Here is a 9575-nt window from a genome sequence, read left to right as displayed (position 1 = left end):
AACTGTGAAAGGGCTGTAAATGGGGTGGAAGGAGCATTTTAATTCAGTCTCCCTTTCATAGTGAAAGAGTAGGGGTAAATGGGTGTTTATCTGGCTGGCGGTCAGTGGCTAGTAGTGTGTCTCAGGGATCAGTGTTGGGACTGCAATTGTTTACAATTGATACAGATGATTTATAGTCGGGGATGAAGTGTGGTGTGTCAACATTTGCAGATGACACTAAGCTGAGCGGTAGAGCAAAGTGTGCAGAAGAACTGAAGGCCTGCAGATGGTTATACAGTCTAAGTGAGTGGGCAATGGTCTGGCAGATGGAGTTCAATGTCAATAAATGTGAGGTCATCCATTTTGATAGGAATAACAACAAAGTAGGCTATGGTTCAAATGGTAAAAAAATTGCAGCATGTTACTGTGCAAAGTGACTTGGGTGTCGTTGTGCAGGAATCGCTCAAAGTAACATTGTAGCAGGTAATTATAAAGGCAAATAGAATTTTGTCTGTCATTGCGAGAAGGATGGAGTTTAAAAACAGGGAGGCTATGCTGCAGCTGTATAGGGTCCTGATGAAGCCTCACCTGGACTACTGTGTGCAGTTTTGGTCTCCTGACTTGAGAAGGGATATACTCTCACTGGAGGGGGCACAGCGGAGACTGACTTGGTTGATTCTAGACTTGAGAGGGTTGGAATATGAGGAGAGACTGAGTTGGCTGGGATGATACTCATTGGAATTCAGAAGACTGAGGGGAGAGCTTATAGCAACATACAAGATTATGAAGGGAATAGATAAGGTGGAGACAGGGAGGTTGTTTCCACTGGCAGGTGAAACGAGGAGGAGGCGGGTATAGCTCAAAATAAAAGGAAGCAGATGTCAGACTGAGGACAGGAGGAACTTCTTCACCCAAACGGTTGTGAATCTGTGGAATACCCTGCCCAGTGAAGCAGTTGAAACTACCTCGTTTAAGGCAAGACCAGATCACGTTATGAACATGAAAGGAATTTAGGTTGATGGTGAGCGAGTGGGTGAGTGGAGCTGAGTCTCAAAAAGATCATCCAGGATCTTATTGAACAGCGGGGCAGTCTCGAGGGGCCGGATGGCCTACTCCTGCTTAGTTCTGATGTTTTTCTATTATAATGTTATAGAACCTCACAGAAAAAGGATATTTTAAAGCAATTGACCCTGCATTACTGAAGACGCGCCAGCCAGAGGTTCTGAGGAAGGATCACCTGACCCAAAACGTTAACTCTTTCTTTTCCCTCACAGATGCTGTCAGACTTGCTGAGCTTTTCCAGCAACTTTGGATATTTTCCCTGATTTGCAGCATCCGCAGTTCTTCCGGTTTTTACTGTGTGTTTTGGTATTTATTTACAAGGGGCTCTTTACTTACAGCCAGCTCTGTCTTTTAGGGTTTATTTGTAAGGGGCCCTGTTTTACGGATAATATACAGGTCGGCTCGATGTTGGGGTGTATTGACAGGTGCTCTGTGCCTTCGGCTTTGTTGAGAAGGAGCCCGGTGTTTCACCTTTTACTTCCTGGGGGATATGTGTTCGTGTTCGTCTGAAGGGGTCTCTGTATTTGAGCGTATAATTACAGGGGGTGAAGTTGATGTTGTAGAAGTTTGTTTAAACAGGACTCTGTGTTTTGGGGTTATTTACAGTGAAGCCCGCTTTTTACGGATTATAGACAGGTGTTTGAGGGCCTCTGTGCAGGCGGCTCCGTGTGTGAGGGCGAGGAGTGCGGCTGAAGCTTGGTTTAGTTTGGGCCTGAGGTTCTGGTGAGTGCCGGATTGGGCGAGCGTGAGGTCTGAGCTTTTCCAGCAATTTTGTTTTTGTTCCTGATTTTACTGTATCCACAGTTCCTTTTAGTTTTTACTTTTTTTGTGTTTATCTACAGGGGGCTCTGAATGTCAGGGTTTATACACTGGGGTTCCTGTGTTTTAGGCTTTATTTCACGGGTGCTGTTTGTTTTAGGAGGCTCTATTGTTTAGTGTTCATTTACAGGGGCATCTGTGTTTGGGGTTTATTCACAGTGAGCTTCGTGTTTTAGGGGTAATTTAGTGGGTTCTGTGTGTTCGGACTTAGATACGGGGGCTCTGTTTTCGGGTTTAGTTAAAGGGGCCTTTTTTTTAGGAGTTATTTACAGGGCGCTCTATGTTTTAGGGTTGGACATCAGCGACCATCTCACAATGATCACTCCCACAGATCTGACCCGCCGACAGTCCTGCAATCTGTTAGTCCTGAGCATCTAATCATGTAGCACTCCCATCAATTCTGACCCTCTGATAAAGAGGCACTTTCTCAGACCAACACAGTGACAATGCCACAATTCCTCACTCCTGACAAAGTACTAACTTCTCACAGAGGTAATTCCTCAGTATTGAGCCTCCAATAGAAATGCAATACTTCCGTACTGACCTTCTGAATTGGTTGCTCACCATTAATTCTGAACCCGTTCCAATGATGCTCCTCCTCTGTGTTCAGTCTCTCATAATAATGCACTCTGGCTGTTCTGATCCTCTGACAATGCTGCAATTATGTATGAATTATTATCTTGTATTATCAGTACAGGACTCCCTCAATGCTTCCTCCATTACACTGAGGTCTATCGTTTATATCGGCTCCAACAAACCTGCTCTTATTTAACGGGCCAGGCATTGCTTCACTTGTACAGATTTTGTCAAGTCCTGCTGATGTTTCTGGGAGGACTTTTTCTGACACCTCAGAATTGACCCCTGACAATGTTGCACTCCCCGCTCACTTATGACCGCACCTGAGCTGCAATACCTCGGGGCTCACCTCCTAATTATGTAGCACCCATGAATTCTAAGTCCCTAAAATGAGATACTGCCTCAGTATTGACCCTCTGTTACTAATGCACTAAGTCAGAACAACCCTCCAGCAATGTGACCCTGCCTCAGAACTGACACTGAGAATGAGGCACTCCTTCAGCACTGCATCTCTAATCATACATTACATTGAGACATTCCTTGTGTACTGACCCTTTGAACAATCAGGCATTCCCTCAGTACTGACAGTCTGACGATTGTGCACTCCCTCAGGACTGGACCTCTGATAATGAGGCACTCCCGTAGGACTGACCTCTCATAGACCTGTAACACCTCAGCCCTTATGCTCTGACAGTGTTTCAATACCTCAGTACTGACCCTCTGACAACGGGTCAGTGCCTCAGAACTGCCCCCCTGACAATAAGGGAAACCGTCATACTGACCCACTGCTTCTGAGGCCCTCCCTCCACACTGACCTCCCAGTGCAAAACTATTTCAGTACTGGCCCTTGAAATGTGAACAACTTCCTTAATTCTGTCCCCCTTAAATGGCAGCACTCCCTCAGCACTGACCCTTTGACAATAACGCACTCCCACATTTTTGACCCTGTGACAATGAGGCACTCCCTAACCCCTGATGCTCAGACAGCGCTTCAATATCTCAGTCCTGATACTGTCACTGCCTCAGCACGGACCACTTGACAACGAGACACTGGTTAAGAACTGACCTGCTCACAGAGCTGCAAGACCTCAGTACTGACCCTCTCATCAAGGGACACTATCTGAATTCTGACACCTGCATAATGAGGCACTGCCTCAGCGTTCACCCTCTGACAAACTCCTGACGACCCCCTGTAAAGACTGACAGTCTCCCTGGACGTCCTATAAATCCTGACAGTCTCTCCTGGACTCACAATGAACACTGACACACTCCCCAGGGACTCTTTGTAAATACCCACACACACACACACACACACACACACACACACACACACACAGGGGCACCCTGTAAATATTGACACACACACAGGGACACCCTGTAAATATTGACACACGACCTGGCAATCCCCTGTCAAGACCAACAGAGTCCCCGGGGACACACTGTGAATATTGACACATCTGTGTGACCCCCTGGAAATACTGACAAAGCCCCTGAAATCATCTGTAAAACTGACACACTCCGTGGGACCCCCTGTAAATATTGACACAGTCCCAGCAAATCCTGAAAATACTGACAGTCCCTGGGACCCTCTGCAAAGACTGACGCATTTCCCGGGGCCCCCTTTAAATACTGAAAAATTCCCGCGACCTACAGGGGTTCAGGGACTGCGTCAGTATTGACAGGGGCTCTTGGTGAGAGTGTCAGTATTTACAGGGTGTTCCGGGGAATTTGTCATTATTTACAGGTGCTCCCGGGAGTGTGTCAGTAGTTACAGGCGGTCCCATGGAGGGTCAGTATTTACAGGGCGTCTCAGGGATTGTGTCAGGATTGACAGGGAGACTTGGGGAGAGCGTCAGTAGTTACAGGGGTGCCCGTGGACTTTGTTTTTTCAGCGGGTGTTAGGGAGAGCTACAGTATTTCAAGGTGGTCCCAGGGAGTGTGCCAGTGTTTACAGGGATTCCAGGGGAGTGTGTCAGTATGCACCGAGCCCCTATAAATTCTGACACGCTCCGCAGGACTCCCTGTAAATACTGACATAGTACCTGAGAATCCCTGAAAATGCCACCACACTCCCAGGGACCCTCTGTAAACGCTGACACATTTCCCAGGGCCCGCTTTATACACTGAAAAATTCCCTCGGCCTCCTCTGTATACTGACACACATCCCCGGACCCTTGTACGTATAGACACACTCTACACAACTAACCACAAATACTGGGATATCCCGTAAATACCGACACACACCTCACGACACACTGTAACTACTGTCACATTCCCTGGAATCCGCTGTAAATACTGAGAAACTCCCTGGGGCTGCATGTAAATACGGACACATTTCCCAGGGACCCCTCTAAACACGAACACATTCCCTGGGACTTCACCTAAACACTGACACATTCCACGGAACCCCCGTAAACACTGATAAACTCCCAGGACCCCCTGGAAATAATTACACATTCCCCATTCCCCCTGTAAATACCGATACACAGCCCGGAACTCCCGTAAACACTGACACACTCCACCCCCGGATACCGATACTCTCCCTGGGACACCCTGCAAATACTGATGCAATCACCGGGACCGCTGTAAATTCTGTCACACTCCTCGGGAAGCCCTCTAAATACTGACATATTCCCTAGACACCCTTTAAATACTGGCAAAGTCCCAGAGAACCCCTGAAAATACTGCCACACTCCCCAGGACCCTTTGTAAATACTGATATATTCCCCGGGACCAGCTGCAAATATTGACACATTCCCTGTCCCCGCTATAAGTACTGAGAAACTCCCTGGGACTCCCTGTATACAATGACACATTTCCCAGGGTACCCTCGAAACACTGACACATTCCCCAGGAGCTCCTCCAAATACTGACACACAGCCCCACACCCCTGTACAGACAAACTCCCTGCGACCCACTGTAAATCTTGACATACTCCCTGAGACCCCCTGGAAATACCGACACACCACCCCTCCCGGGACCGCCTGGAAATACCAAAACACTGTAGGGATTCTCTGATTCTATTCTATGATGCCCTTGTCCTGTGAATGAATGAATAAATAAAGAAACCTGGTGAAGCCGCCAAACAGCATAGCCAGCAAGTGACAGACACAGCAAAGTGATCCCACCATCAATGGATCAAGTCTGAGCTCTGCAGTCCTGCCACATCTCGTCATTTACTGTGGTGCACAATTAAACAACTGATTGGACGTGAAGACTCCACACATATCCCCATCCTCAATGATGGAAGAGCCCAGCACATCAGTGCAAAAGATAAGGCTGAAGTATTCATAGCAATCTTCAGCCACAAGGACCAAGTGGATGATTCATCTCGGGCTCCGCCAGCATCACAGATACCGGTCTTCAGTAAATTCAATTCACCCCACGTGATGTCAGGAAACACTTGGAGACACTGGATACTGCAAAGGTCACAGGCCCTGACAATATTCTGGCAATAATACTGAAGACTTGTGCTCCAGAACGTGCCGCTCCCCGTGCCAAGCTGTTGCAGTGCAGTTTCAACACTGGTATCTACCCGACACAGTGGAAAATTGCCCACGTATGTGCCGGATTGCAAACATAGGACAAATCCAACCTGGCCATATACTGCCCCATCAGGCTGTACTCAATCATCAGGAAAGTGATAGAAGGTGTCAGTAACATTGTTATCAAGCAGCACCTGCTCAGCGACGGCCAGTTTGGGTTGTCAGGGCAGCTCAGCTCCTGATCTCATTGCAGCCTTGGTTCAAACATGGACAACACAGCTGCATTCCAGAGGGGAAGTGAGAGCTCCAGCCCTTTACAACAAGACTACATTTGACCAAGTGTGGCATCAAGAAGCCCGAGCAAAACTGGACTCAATGGGTATAAGGGGACAAATTCTCCACTTGCTGGAGTCATACCTGGCACGCAGGAAAATGAATGATCTTATTGGAGGTCAGATATCTTAGCTCCAGGGGATCCCTGCAGGAGTTTCTCGGGGCAGTGTCCGAGATATAACCATCTTCAGCTGCTTCATCAATGAACTTGCATTCTTCATAAGGCCAGAAGTTGGGATGTTCCTGATGATTGCACAATGTTCAGCATCATTCATGATTCCTCAGATCCTAAAGCAGTCCTTGTCCAAATGCAACATCATAGATCTGGGCAATACCCAGGCTTGGTCAGACAAGTGGAAGTTACATTCACACCACAGAAATACCAGGCAATGACCGTCACCAACAAGAGACAACCCCCCGCCCCCGACAAACAATTTGTTACATTCACTGCGTCCCACACTGTCACCGTCGTGGGGGTGAGCTTTGAACAAAAACTGAACCAGACTCACCACATAAACACAGTGACTACAAGAGCAGGTCAGAGGTGAGGAATGCTGCGGCGACTAACCCACCTCCTGATTCCCCAGAACGTGTCCACTGTCTACAAGGCATAAGTCAGGACTGTGATGGAACGCTCCCCATTTACCAGGATGGCCGCAGCTGTAACAACATGCAAGAAGCTTGACTCCATCCAGGACAAAGCAGCCCAGTTGACTGACACGATATCGACAATCATCCACTCCCTCCACCACCAATGATGAGCGGCCTCAGCAGTACTGTGCACGATCTACAAGATGCACGGCAGAAATTCGCCAAAGCTCCTCATGCAGTACCTTCCAAACCCATGACAGCTTCCATCTCGAACGACAAGGGCATCAAGTACATGGGAACACCTCCTTCAATCCCACTCCAAGCCACTCGTGATTCTGATTTCGAAATATATCCGGAATCCTTCACTGCGACTGTTCAAAAGATGGGAATTCCCTCCCTCATGGCACTGTGGGGGCAACCCACAGCAGGCGAACTGCAGCGGTTCGAGAAGGCAGCTCACCACCAACATCTCCAGGGCAATTAGGGATGGGCAATAAATGCTGGGCCAGTCAGTGACACACACATCCAACAAATAATTGAAGAAACAAACTCTTATTAATTAGTGATTTTTCACAGTCTCACAGCCAGCCATGCCTCATATACACACATCTTAGTGACAATGTGGTGACCGTAACCAGACCCACAGTGAGCCTGGGCTCATCCACACTCCTCCCAGTCACATTTCTGATTTGAAAAATACACCTTTTTCACAAGAAATCTCTTTGTATATGTACAATGTCACAACTGCAGTTGCCTTCTCTCCAGCTGCATATCAAATAAACAAATAAAGCATTGGACTTTGGCTCCACCCAACAAACCAAAGACCTCTCTTAGACATACAACAAAAATATTTACATACATGTGAGACACGGGGAGGGTCCGATAACTGAATGGACCCTCATTGACCTTCAGCAGGAAAACCTCAGACAGTGGTCCTTCCCGACTGTGCCTCGGCAACAGCAGCCCCATCGTCCCAGTTATGCCCCAAGCTTTTAGTGCATCCCAGTTATGCCTCGTGGACACACCACCTGGCTACTGACAGGGAGCCTGGCAGCATCTACACGCTTCCGCGTCATGATGCGGTGACTGGAAATGGTCTCACAGTGGCCCTGGCCTCATTCGCACAACTCACAGGAAGTCCTACTTGACTGTAAACGGTCTAACAATTGCCCTCACCTCATTGACACACCTCCAGTAATTATACAGGGACACAAAACAGTCTCACACCGAGCATGGCCTTATTTACACTCCTCCCAGAAACTAAACAGTGATTGTAAACAGTATCACAGTGGGCCTGGCCTCATCTCCATGCTTCCGACTTACTGTACGGTGACTGTGAACAGTCTCACAGCAAGTCTGTCCTCATCCGTGCACCTCCCAATAACTATATGCTGAAGGTAAACATTGAGCCTGGCCTCATCCACACACTCCCTGCAGCTATACGGTAACTGTAAAAGGTCTCACACTGAGCCGAGAGAGAGTAGGAACTGCTAATGCTGGAGTCTGCGAGAACTAGGTGTGGGCTGGATGAACACAGCACGACAGGCAGCATCAGAGCAGCAGGAAAGCTGATGTTTCGGGTTTCACCCACAGCCACTTCCAGGGCAGTGTACTGTGGCACAGGCCAACAAGGTGCACATAAACAATCTGACAGGTCGTGCCCTTCTCACCACCCGCCAATCTATGTTTTGTTGTTTGTTGGAAAGTTCTGATGATGACACATTGTACCAAATGACTTTGTCAGTCTGCTCTGGGAACGACACGACAGGATCCAGCCTCTCCTTTTCCCACAGGGTCTCGAGCACGCTGCGTGCTGACCACGACCTGATGGACTGGCGGTCAGACGTTTGTTTCTTTGCAAATTTCACAACAAAGGACATATGTTATAGAACGGTCCAAATACTTGGAGCTTTCCGTGGCAGAGAGGCCAGTCCCTTCGTTCGCAACACTGGGATCAGGTCGTACCTCAGTACCTAGTGACACTTGGTCTTTGCGTACTGAGAGTCGACACACAGCACAACAAGGTGGACATCAGGATGAGGGTGACATTGGGTACGTTCTTCCCCCACTTAGTCAGAGCTTAGTACATGGAGTTGTTGCAGACACGGTCTATCTTAGGCTTCCAGTAGGAATGGAAGATGGCTCGGATGAGGGAAACAGTGCAGTGTGGGTGATGGGCCAGAACTGTGCATTGCACAACAACAGAGAGAGTGCCTCACACCTGATGACCAGGATTTTACCCACAATGTGCACCTCCCAAGGCTTTCTGCACGCCCCAGGCTCTCTGAACTGTGTGCCCAGCACTTTTGGGTAATCTGCCCTGACGGTGAAGGGAATGAAGGATCATTCAGGCCAGATCCCAAAGGACATGGCCTCACTCTTGTCTCGATTTACCGTGGCTCCCGAGGCCAGTTTGAAAGGGTCACAGATGCTCATGAACCTGCGCACTGACACTGGGGCTGAGCAGAGATTGGTGACATCGTTATCGGACAGGGACGCTTTGACCTGCAGGCCCGCTCTCCCTGGAATAATCACACTTCTCAGGCTCACATCCTTCCTGATGGACTCAGCAAAGGGCTCGATAGAGCACACAAAAAGGCACGAGAGAGTGGGCAGCCCTGCCAGACCCTGGATCTGATGGGTAAGCTCTGTGATTCCCATACGCAGATTGAGACTGCGCTAATGGTGTCGGTGTAGATCTGTCGGGCCCAATTGCAGATTCTCTCCCCA

The sequence above is a fragment of the Stegostoma tigrinum genome, unplaced genomic scaffold (genome assembly GCF_030684315.1).
Source record: "Stegostoma tigrinum isolate sSteTig4 unplaced genomic scaffold, sSteTig4.hap1 scaffold_230, whole genome shotgun sequence".
In the NCBI taxonomy this organism is placed as follows: Eukaryota; Metazoa; Chordata; class Chondrichthyes; order Orectolobiformes; family Stegostomatidae; genus Stegostoma; species Stegostoma tigrinum.
Note: the sequence above shows the minus strand (reverse complement) of the source record.